The sequence below is a fragment of the Chrysochloris asiatica genome, unplaced genomic scaffold (genome assembly GCF_000296735.1).
Source record: "Chrysochloris asiatica unplaced genomic scaffold, ChrAsi1.0 scaffold00061, whole genome shotgun sequence".
Lineage (NCBI taxonomy): Eukaryota > Metazoa > Chordata > Mammalia > Afrosoricida > Chrysochloridae > Chrysochloris > Chrysochloris asiatica.
The window spans coordinates 13,893,114-13,904,595 of NW_006408579.1; positions in this window are offsets into that span (position 1 = coordinate 13,893,114).

Here is an 11,482-nt window from a genome sequence, read left to right on the forward strand (position 1 = left end):
TACTACAAACTTATTTTTTATTTCTCATGTATTATGCATTCTTTGTTTATTATTATTATTTTTTCCTTTACTTTGCTGGAGTGATATATTCCTTCTCTCTTGGTTTTTGGAGCTTTTTATTGTGTGAATTGAATGAAGGTTCACAGAGCAGATCATCAGTTTAGCATTCAACAAGGCATACACCTTGTTTCATCTCAATGGTTGTAATCCCCTCCATGTAACAACTTTTCCCACTTCCTCCCTATGGTTCTTATTTCCATTCCATCCTCCTTCCCAACCCTTCAAAACTTTGTCCTTAAGTAAATATTGTCCTTTTGATCTGAATGGTTGGCCATTCCATGGTGACCATATCTTACTACTTTGTTGGTTGCCTGAATGGTGTCTACCCACTTAACTTTTGTTAAGTGCCTGTTCATTTATGCTGCCCAATTTCTAATTGTATCATCTATCATTTCTTGTAGAGGTTTTGAAGTTTTCTATAAAATTTAAAAATTAATCCTTTGTCTGATATGTCATTGAAAAAAAATTTAGTCTGTGGGCTCTCTTTTTCATCTTTAATGAAACTTTTTGATGCATGTAAATATCTAATCTTTAGGTGGTCCTAGTCATCTATTTTGTCTTCAATTTTTGTGTGTTTTAAATTATATTTGATAGTGTATTTATAAGGATCTCAGGTAGCATTGTTGTTGTTGTTAAGTGCCGTCGAGTCGGTTCCGACCCATAGCGACCCTGTACAGGGTTTCCGAGGGTGTAAATCTTTACGGGAGTAGAAAGCCTCATCTTTCTCCCGCGGAGCGGCTGGTAGTTTCGAACCGCTGACCTTAAGGTTCGCAGCCCGATTCGTAACCACTACGCTACCAGAGTGGTTACAAATTGGGCTGCTAATCTCACGGTCAGGAGTTTGAAACAACCAGCTGTTCTGTGGGAGAAAGATGAGGTTTTCTGCTCCGGTAAAGATTTACAGCTTTCAAAACCCTATGCAGGGTTGCTATGAGTTGGACTCGACTCCATGGCACATAATAACAACAACAGTGTATTTATGATATGTATCAGTTTGTCATACTGTGGTGGCTTGTGAGTTGCTGTGATTCTGGAAGCTATGCCGCTGGTATTTTAAATAGCAGCAGGGTCACCCATGGTAGACAGGTTTCAGATAAGCTTCCAGTCAAAGACAGACTAGGAAAAAGAGTGACAAAGCACTTCTGAATATTTAGTCACTGAAAACCTTATGAATAACAAAGAAACACTGTCAGATATAGTGCTGGAAAATGAGCCCCTAAGGTTGGAAGGCACTCAAAATGTGACTGAGGAAAAGCTGCCTCCTAAAAGTAGAGTTAACTGTGATGACGTGAATGGAGTAAAGCCTGTGGGAGTAAAGCCTTCAGGACCCACATTGGCTGATGGGGCACAACACAAAATGAAGAGAAACACAGCTGGAAACATCCATTAATAATCGGAACATGGAATGTATGCAGTACGAATCCAGGAAATTGGAAATTGTCAAAAATGAAATGGAATGCATAAACATCAATATCTTAGGCATTAGTGAGCTGAAATGGACTGGTATTGGCTATTTTGAATCTGATAACAACGTGGTTTACTTTGCCAGGAATGACAAATTGAAGAGGAATGGTGTTGCATTCATTGTCAAAAAGAACATATCCAGATCAGTCATGAAGTACAATGCTGTCTGTGATAGGATAATATCTATGCACCTATTGGGAAGATGTGGCAACAGGATTGGAGGAAGACTCATAAACAACCTGCGATATGAAGGTGATACAACCTTGCTTGCTGAAAGTGAAGAGGACTTAAAACATTTACTGATGAAGATCAAAGAGCATAGCCTTCGGTATGGATTGCATCTCAATGAAAAGAAAACAAAAATCTTCACCACTGGGCCAATAAACAACATTCTTATCAACGGAGAAAAGATTGACATTGTCAAGGACTTCATTCTTCTTGGATATACTATCAACACTCATGGAAGCAGCAGTCAAGAGATCAAATGATGTTGCATTAAGCAAATCTGCTGCACAAGATCTTTTTAAAGTGTTGAAGAGCAAAGATGTCAGTTTAAGGACTAAGGTGAACCTGACCCAAGCTATGGTATTTTCAATAACCTCATGTGTATGTGAAAGCTGGACAGTAAATAAGGAAGACCATAGAAGAATTGATGCTTTTGAGTTATGGTGTTGGAAGAGAATATTGAAAGTTTCATGGGCTGCCAAAAGAACCAACAGATCTGTTTTGGAAGAAGTGCAGTCAGAGTGCTCCTTGGAGGCCAAGATGGCCAAACTTTGTTTCTCATACTTCGGACATATTGTCAGGAGGGACCAGACACTGGAGAAAGATATCGTATTTGGTAAGGTGGAGGGTCAGGGGAATAGAGGAAGTCCCCCAACAAGATGGATAGGCCAAGTGGCAGCATCGGTGGATTCAAGCGTGGCAACAATAAGTGAGGTTGGTCCAGGATTGGGCAGTGTTTCATTCTGCTGTGCTATGAGTTGGTACTGACTCGATGGCACCTAAACAACAACATTGGGAAGACCAGTTAATACCACTACTATTCAAATTTACACACCAACCACTGAAGCCAGTGAGGATGAAATTGAAGAATTCTACCAACTTCTTCAATCTGAAATTGATCAAACATACAATCAAGATGCATTGATCATTAGTGGTTATTGCAATGCAAAGGTTGGAAACAAAGAAGAAGGGTCAGTAGTTGGAAAATATGGCCTTGGTGATAGAAATGACGCTGGAGAACACATGATAGATTTCTGAAAAACCAATGATTTGTTCATTTCAAATACCTTCTTTAGACAGCATAAAAGATGATTATACACATGGACCTCACCAGATGGAATACACAGAAATCAAGTTGACTACATCTATGGAAAGAGACAATGGAAAAACTTCAGGTCATCAGTCAAAACAAGGCAAGGGCAGACTGGAACAGACCATCAATTGCTCATATGCAAGTTCATGCGGAAGCTGAAGAAAATGAAAACAAATCCACAAAAGCCAAAAAATGACCTTGAATATATCTCACCTGAATCTAGAGATCATCTGATTTGATACATTAAACACTAAAGACCAAAGATCAGAAGAGTTGTGGGATGACATCAAGAGCATCATACAGGAAGAAAGCAACAAGTTATTAAGAAGACAAGAAAGAAGGAAAAGGTCAAAATGGATGTCAGAAGAGACACTGAAACTTGCTCTCCAGCATAGAGATGCTAAAGTAAATGGAAGAAATGAGGCAGTACAAGTGCTAAATAGAAAATTTCAAAGATCAGCTCGAGAAGATAAAGTCAAATATTACAACAAAATGTGCAAAGATTTGGAGTCAGAAAACCGAAAGGGAAGAATACGCTCAACATTTTTCAAGCTGGGGGAACAGAAGAAAACATTCAAGTATCGACGTTTGTTATAAAAAGATTCTCTGAGCAAATAATTGAATGATGCAGAAAGCATCAAAAGAAGATACAAGGAATACACAGTCACTGTACCAAAAGGAAATGGAGATGGTTGATGTTCAACCTTTTCCAAAGGTAGCATATGATCAAGAGCAAATGATACTGAAGGAAGAAGTCCAAGTTTCCTTGAAATAATTGTCAAAGAAAAAGGCACCAGGAATTGATGGAATAAAAATTGAAATCTTTCAAGAATGTGAGGCGGCACAAGATGCACTCACTCATCTATGCCAAGAAATTTGGAAGATGACTATCTGGCCAGCTGTTTGGAAGAAATCCATATTTGTGCCCATTCCAAAGAGAGGTGACCCAAAGGAATGTGTAAATCATTGGACAATATCTTTGATATCCCATGAGAGTTAAGTTTTTCTAAAGGTAATATAGAAATGGCTTCAAGCATACATTGACAGAGAACTTCCAGAGGTTCAAGCCAGATTCAGAAGAGACCGTGGAATGAGGGATATCATTGCTGATGTCTGATGGATCTTGTCTGAAAGCAGAGAATATTAGAAAGATGTTTACCTATGCTCTATTGACTACGCAAAGTCTTTTGATTGTGTGTGATCATCACAAACTATGGATAGAATTATGAAGTATGAATATTCCCGAACACTTAATTATGCTCATGAGGAATCTGTACTGGACCAATAGGCAGTTATTCAAACAGAACAGTGAACCTATGCACAACAGAACAAAACATTGTCCAGTACTGTACCCACTTCACAATCATTGATACACTTGAGCTTGCTGTTGTTATTGTTAGGTGCCACTTTATCTCATTAGGCATCCTCATCTTTTCTCTGACCTTCCACTTCCTTCTCCAAGGTCTGGTAACTCCTGATAATATGTCCAAAGTATGAGATATGAAATCTGGCCATCCTGGCTTCTAAGGAGCAGCCTGGCTGTACTTCTTCCAACCAGATTTGTTTGTTCTTCTGGCAGACCATGGTACTTTTAATAGTCTCCTCCAACACCATAACTCAAATGCATCATTTTTTGTATGGTCTTCCTTATTCATTGCCCAACATTTAATTATGCATATGAGGTTATTGAAAATACCATGGCTTTGGTCAGGTGCACCAATTATTCCAAAATGCTCCAGGAAACTATTTATCTGCTTTCTGTAACTATACATTAATTTTAATTCTTTAGAATTTTGTTTAAATGAAATAATACAGTCGATATTATTTTTTTGGGGAAATGGGAATGGCTTATTTTATAATCAAGAGGTGATGGTCTGAAGGAATAAGCCTACCCTATAATGAAGGCATTGGTGAGTAACAAGGTTGCAGGAATTGGCTGAACACTAATTGAAATGTGCTGGAGGTGCTCACTCATCCTTGTCAAGAATTTGGAAGAAAGTTACCTTGCCAACTTATTTGTGCCCATTCTAATGAAATGTGTCACAATAAAATGTGGAAATTATTGAACAGTAGCCTTAGTATCATCACACACAAGTAAATTCTGCTGAAGATAATTTTTCAAAAGTTGTAGCACTTTATCAAAACTGTTTTGGCTCTCATGGACTTGTTTTGATTTTCTTCAGCTTCAGACTGAATTTGTTGTTGTTGTTAAGTGCCGTCGAGTCGGTTCCGACCCATAGCGACCCTGTACAAGGTTTCTGAGGCTGTAAATCTTTACGGGAGCAGAAAGCCTCATCTTTCTCCCGCAGAGCAGCTGGTATTAGCACGTGAGTAATCCATCTGTTCCACAATCTGCCCCGGCATTGTTTTGACTGATGTTATTGAACTTCTACTTAATCTCTTTCTACAATTATAGTTGATTTGATTCCTGTGTGTCCTAACTGATGAGGTCCACATTCGTAGTTGCCTTTTATGCTGTTGACAACAGGTATTTGCAATGAATAAGTAGTTGGTCTTGCAAAATTCTGTCAGGTGATTGCCAGCATTGTTTCAACTACTAATCCTTTTTCTTTGATTCCAATTTTTGCATTCCTATATGCATGTGAAACCCGGACAGTGATTAAGGAAGACCACAGAAGAATTGATGCCTTTGAGTTATGGTGTTGGAGGAGAATATTGAAAGTGCCATGGGCTGCCAAAAGAATCAATAGATCTGTTTTGGAAGAAGTCCAGCCAGAGTGCTCCTTGGAAGCCAGGATGGCCAAACTTCATCTCTCATACCTTGGACATATTGTCAGGAGGGACCAGTCACTGGAGAAGGATATCATTTTTGGTAAGGTGGAGGGTCAGAGAAAAAGAGGAAGACCCCTAATGAGATGGATTGGCAAAAGTGGCAGCATCAATGGGCTCAAGCATGGCAACAATTGTGAGTTTCACCCAGGATCAGGCAATGTTTCATTCTGCTGTGCATAAGGTTGCTATGTTTGGTATCAACTTGATGGCACCTAACAACAACAACAATCACTAGTAATTATCAGTGTATCTTGATTGCATGCTTGATCAATTTTAGAATAACGAATTTTTCATTTTCATCATCTTATCATGACTGGTACATGAATTTGAATAATAGTCTTATAAACTGATCTTCCTTATAAGCATATGGATATTATTCTACCACAGACAGAATTATACTTCAAGATAGATCTTGAAAGGTTCTTTTTGACAATGAATGTGATGCCATTTTTTCCCCATGTGTCATTTTTAGCATAGTAAATAATTGTTTGTATGATTCAAAATGTCCAATACCTTTCCAGTACAGCTCACTAATGCCTAGGATATTGAGTTATGTATTTCATTTCATTGTTGATGACTTCAAGTTTTCCTAGATTCATAATTTGTACATTTCACATTCTGATTATTAATTGATATCTGCAGCTGTTTCTTCCCATTTTAAGTTGTGCCCCATCACCAAATGAAGGTCTCAAAAGTTTTGTTTCATTCATATCATTAAGGTGACCTCTACTTTGAGGGGACAGGTCTTCCTCAGTCATATTTTGAGTGCCATCCAACCTAAAGGGCTCATCTTCCAGCACTATATCTTACCGTGTTCTGTTGGTTTTCATAATCTGTTCACTGGCTAACCATTCAGATATAGTCTGAAATGGCCTCTCCTTTTGTCTGGTCTGTCATAGTCTGGAAGCTCTGCTGAAATTTATCCACCGTAGACAACCATGCTGGTATTTAAAATAACGGTGTCTTAACTTCCAGGATCATAGCAACACACAAGCCACTATTGTACAACAAACTGCTAGATGAGTAATGGATTTAAACTGCTAAGAAGTATATACTAGTATCACTACACTTGAATTAGTTTTAAGGTTGGGAAACATTGCTTTAAAACATACACAAAATTATACAATTTTACCAAACAGAAAAAAGATAAATGGAAATTAATAAACTACATTATTTTGTCTATCTTGAATTGGCTGTGAATTACTTAGTTCCTGACTGTGGGTCTTTATTTTTAGAGTTGAATAAAAGGTCATGCAATTTCTGGTGGTTAAGTTGATTTGTTTCTATCTGGTGTACCTTACCGTCTCTTTTTCTGGTTTTATCTTGTTATGTAAGTAAAGCAATTTCTGTTTTTTAAAAAAATAACACAAGAAGCCCTTTTGTCTTTTACTGATTACTAACTTACACATCTTCCAACCTTAACAATCTGCTTTCTGAACAATGACTGTGAATCTTGAATTAACTTGTTTAAATATGGGTCATGCTTAACGTAAATATATTCCTATTTTTAACCTAAGTAGACCTTTTAATTATTCCACTTATCTCCTTTAGTGCTCTTGTTTCCACAAATCTATATATTTACTATACATACTTATAGGAGTTTTCAATTCCCTGCTTATTTTAAATTGCCTTTTCTGATCCCAGTTGACAGAATATATCACAAATAAATATACATATGTCTTGTGGGGATGTTTAGCAGTGGTCCTTTAGGCATTCGTAGATCTTTCTCTTTAGTTCTGTCTATCTCTATCTATCTATCTTTCTATCTATCTATCTATCTATCTATCTATCTATCTATCTATCTATCATGAGCTTATTTTGGTGAACACACAAAACAATATTAGGAGGGATAAACAAGATGGTGGACTAGGCATATATGTTACTCATACCCTTTACAACCAAGATAATAAAACACACAGAAATAATCCTGGAACCCTGAGCTTTAAAGGAAAGGTTGGAGAAGTGGATCAAACACTTATTGGGAGGATAAACTGAGCAGAGGTGGTGATGGAGGGAGCCCTACTGTGAAAGGTCTCCCAGTGAGATGTGCTGTGGTCATTTTGAACTTTTGTGGACAGCTTTAGAGACTGACCAGGTCTTGGCATCACTGATTCATGTAGGGGACTGGCAACAGGAAAGGTGTGCTTCTTTCTTATTCCCCATGTTCTCCTAGTGACTGGAGGTTTGGCAGGCCTCCAACTTCATCCACCCCCAGTATAGCAATCTAATCTAGGAATTCACAGCCATGAGATTGTGGGCCACACCAGAGTGAGGTGGGTACTGATTGTGCTATGTTGGTGCCTGGATTTGAGCAGGTTCTACTCCAGATATACAGAGCTTGGAAAGCTGCTTGATCAGCCTTGAACTAGCAGGAGCCTCTGTGGCTGGTCACCCAGTCCCTGGTAACACTTTGGTCCAGAAGGACAATGTTAGAGCCTGTGGAAACTCCATTTAGGGCAAGGGACAGTGTTATCTCATTCCTGCTCTAACCACGTTGTGAGCTCTTTGATTAACAAGAGACCCCTGAAGTTTTCTTATCTCTGGATCTAGTACCTGCAATTTGTTCCTCCCTGCTTTTGTTGCTTTTCTTTGTTCATGCTTCTCCTCCCTCTCTCTCTCTTCCCTTCCTTTTAAAAACCTTTTCTGCCTCTGCTTTCTTTTTTCCTGTTTCTATTTTCCCACCTCTTCCTCTTCTTTCAATTTTTTAATCTTGATCTTTCTTTACTACTCTCTTATGTCTTTCTCTGGTAGCGTAGTGGTTATGAATTGGGCTGCAAACTGCAAGGTCAGTAGTTCGAAACTACCAGCTGTTCTGTGGGACAAAGATGAGGCTTTCTGCTCCCGTAAAGATTTACAGCCTCAGAAACCCTGTAAGTCCCTATGAGTCAGAACAGACTCCACAGTACATAACAACAACAACAATGTCTTTCTCCCTCCCAGCTTTTGTCTAATGTTTTCTTTTAAATTTTTTATCTCTTCTTTTTCTCATTACAACCATCAGGAGGAAGTTGGTGAGAACCTAGAGTACACCAACATACAATCATCAATTAAATAGAAACACAAAGACACCACAATATCTTGGGGACAAGACACAATTTCAATTCATACAAAGAAGCAAGAGGAAGTGGCTCAAACTAATATCCAAGATGTTGAGTCAAAAAATGTTGTGAGGAAGAAGTGGTAATGGAACTACTTGAGAAATAATTTAGAAAAGTAATATTTAGGTACTTTCAACAGATGGAGAGAAAGATCAAGGAAAAGACAAAAAAAAAAATTAAATCACATTATCCAGAAAAAAGGTGTGGTAAAGTTATTATCTTCATGTGGTTTCGAGTCAATTTCTACTCATAGTGACCATATTGGATAAAGTAGAACTGTTTCAGAGGGTTGCTTTGCTGTAATCCTTCCAGGATAAGATTATCAATTATTTTCTCCTGTGGAGCTAATGGGTTTGAACTTTCAACCTCTTGGTTAGTAGTTGAGCACTTAACTATTGTACCAGCAAGGTCTTTCTGTTAACATTAGGCAAAGTGTTTTTAAGAATATATATGAAAGGAACAAAGTTAGACATTCTTTAAAAAATTGTCATGCAAACATGTTATGTTAGATTAAACAAATTGAAGCAATTATTTAATTAAGATAAAAATGTATTTACCAGAAAAGACACTAATTTCTAAATAAAATCTCTATATTTAAGAAAAATTTTTTTATAACATTTATTATGAGGCTGAGGTAACAGTATTGTTCTAAAATTATATTTTAACTGTAAGGTATTTCCACTGATCTCATGCATGAGAGATCAAGAAATCTGAAGAACGTTACACAGTTTTGAACCACATATCTTCAAATTTGTTAGTACATAATGTTTTTACAATGTGAAGGTTTGAAACATTTGCAATATGCTTTTTAAGAATTCCCTTTTTATGTTTAGTCTTAACTATATTTAAATGTCTTATTGTTCATCAGTAATCAGGTTTCTTACTTTGATTTATCCTTTTGGCATGTATGACCTTCCTATCTAACACTTAGTTGTTTGTTACAACTAGAGAAGTATAAGAAAGAAAATATAGAGATGCAAGAAGAAGAGTTTGCATTTGTTGCTTAATTCTTTTCTATCTCTTTGATACAGATCTGCAGATGTGATGAAATAAAGCCCATCATAGCTCAGCCTAGTCCAGAATATACTTACGTTTCTTTGTGTTTGTAGCCATTGTACATGTGGTAGGATATGTTATCTGACAACATAGTCATGGAGTTATTAGGCTAATTTCCGTTCTGATGGAAAAAAATAGACATAGAGACATATAACTAAGCATCAAAGAAACACAAATTTTTATTACTTGTCAAAACTTTGTTGAAACTAATGATAAAACAATATATTGCTAAAATATTAAAGCAAATATAAAATCCATAACATTAATAGTAACCAACCATCTTACCATATTTCAGATAGGAAATGAAAATAATTTTTTGTTCTAAACCATGATGCTTATGTCAACCACAACTGACCACACTGTGAAAACCTAATAGTTGGCCTGCATATGTATGCTATATTTGCATTTGTGCAATTAATGCTATTAGATGAATATCTGTATTTGTTTCTGAACTAACAATCAACATTAATAGGAAATTGATATGGACAATGATTTTAATGTTAAATATGAACCTTAGAGAGACAGGCAGAGAAGGGAAAGAAGGTCTGCACAAGATAGAGGGGATGTTTGGCAGAGTGAGTCAGCTATGGAGAGTGATGGAGTACCGAGAGCATCAGACATGTCTAGGTACAAGCAGAGGAAGTGGGTAATGAAAAGCTACAAAATATTAAAAAATAACTGAAAGTAAACAAGTTTAGAAATGCTGAAAATAAGCTAGTTCTGGCAAATGAAAGTACTAGCTTCTGTGAAAATGCCAAAGGTTCAAAAAATGCAGTGGCATATAAATGGTTCAAGTAGAAATTAAAAGTGCATATATGAGTAACTTCTTACACAATTTTGGGTAATGAAACTCCAAAACTCCATCCCTCTCACACCACCACTCATCTATCAGTTTGTTGTACTTATGAGTTGCTGTGATGATGGAAGCTATGCCATTGGTATTTTAAATACCAGCAGGGTCACTGATAATGGACAGGTTTCAGCAGAGTTTTCAAACTAATACAGACTAGGAAAATGGATTGGAAGACCTATTCTTAATGGTCAGTCACTGAAAACCTTATGAATAGCAGTGGAACATTATCGGATATAGTGTCAGAAGGTGAATCCTTCAGGCTGCAAGCCACTAAAATACAACTGGAGAAGAGCTACCTCCTCAAAGCAGAGTTGATCTTAATGAAGTGAATGGAGCAAAGCTTTTAGGACCTTCATTTGCTGATGTGGCATAACTCAAAATGAGAAGAAACAACAGTAAACATTCATTAATAATTGGAATGTATAAATCTAGGAAAACTGAAAGGTGTCAAAAATGACATGAAATTAAATGAATAAAATTCAAGATTCTAGGCATTAGTGAAATGGACTGGTATTGGTCATTTAAGAGCCATCATAAGCTTTTTCATGGTAGGAATGACAAATTGAAAAGGAATGGCATCACATTCATGGTCCAAAAGAGCATTTCAAGATCTATCTTGAAGTACAAAGTTGTCTTTGAAAAGGTAATATTCACATGCCTATAAGTAAGACCTATAAATACCACTGGATTCAGAAGAGGCCGTGGAACGAGAGATATCATTGCTGATGTCCGATGGATCTTGGCTGAAAGCAGAGAATATCAGAAGGATGTTTACCTGTGCTTTATTGACTACGCAAAGGCTTTCGATTGTGTGGATCATGACAAGCTATGGACAACATT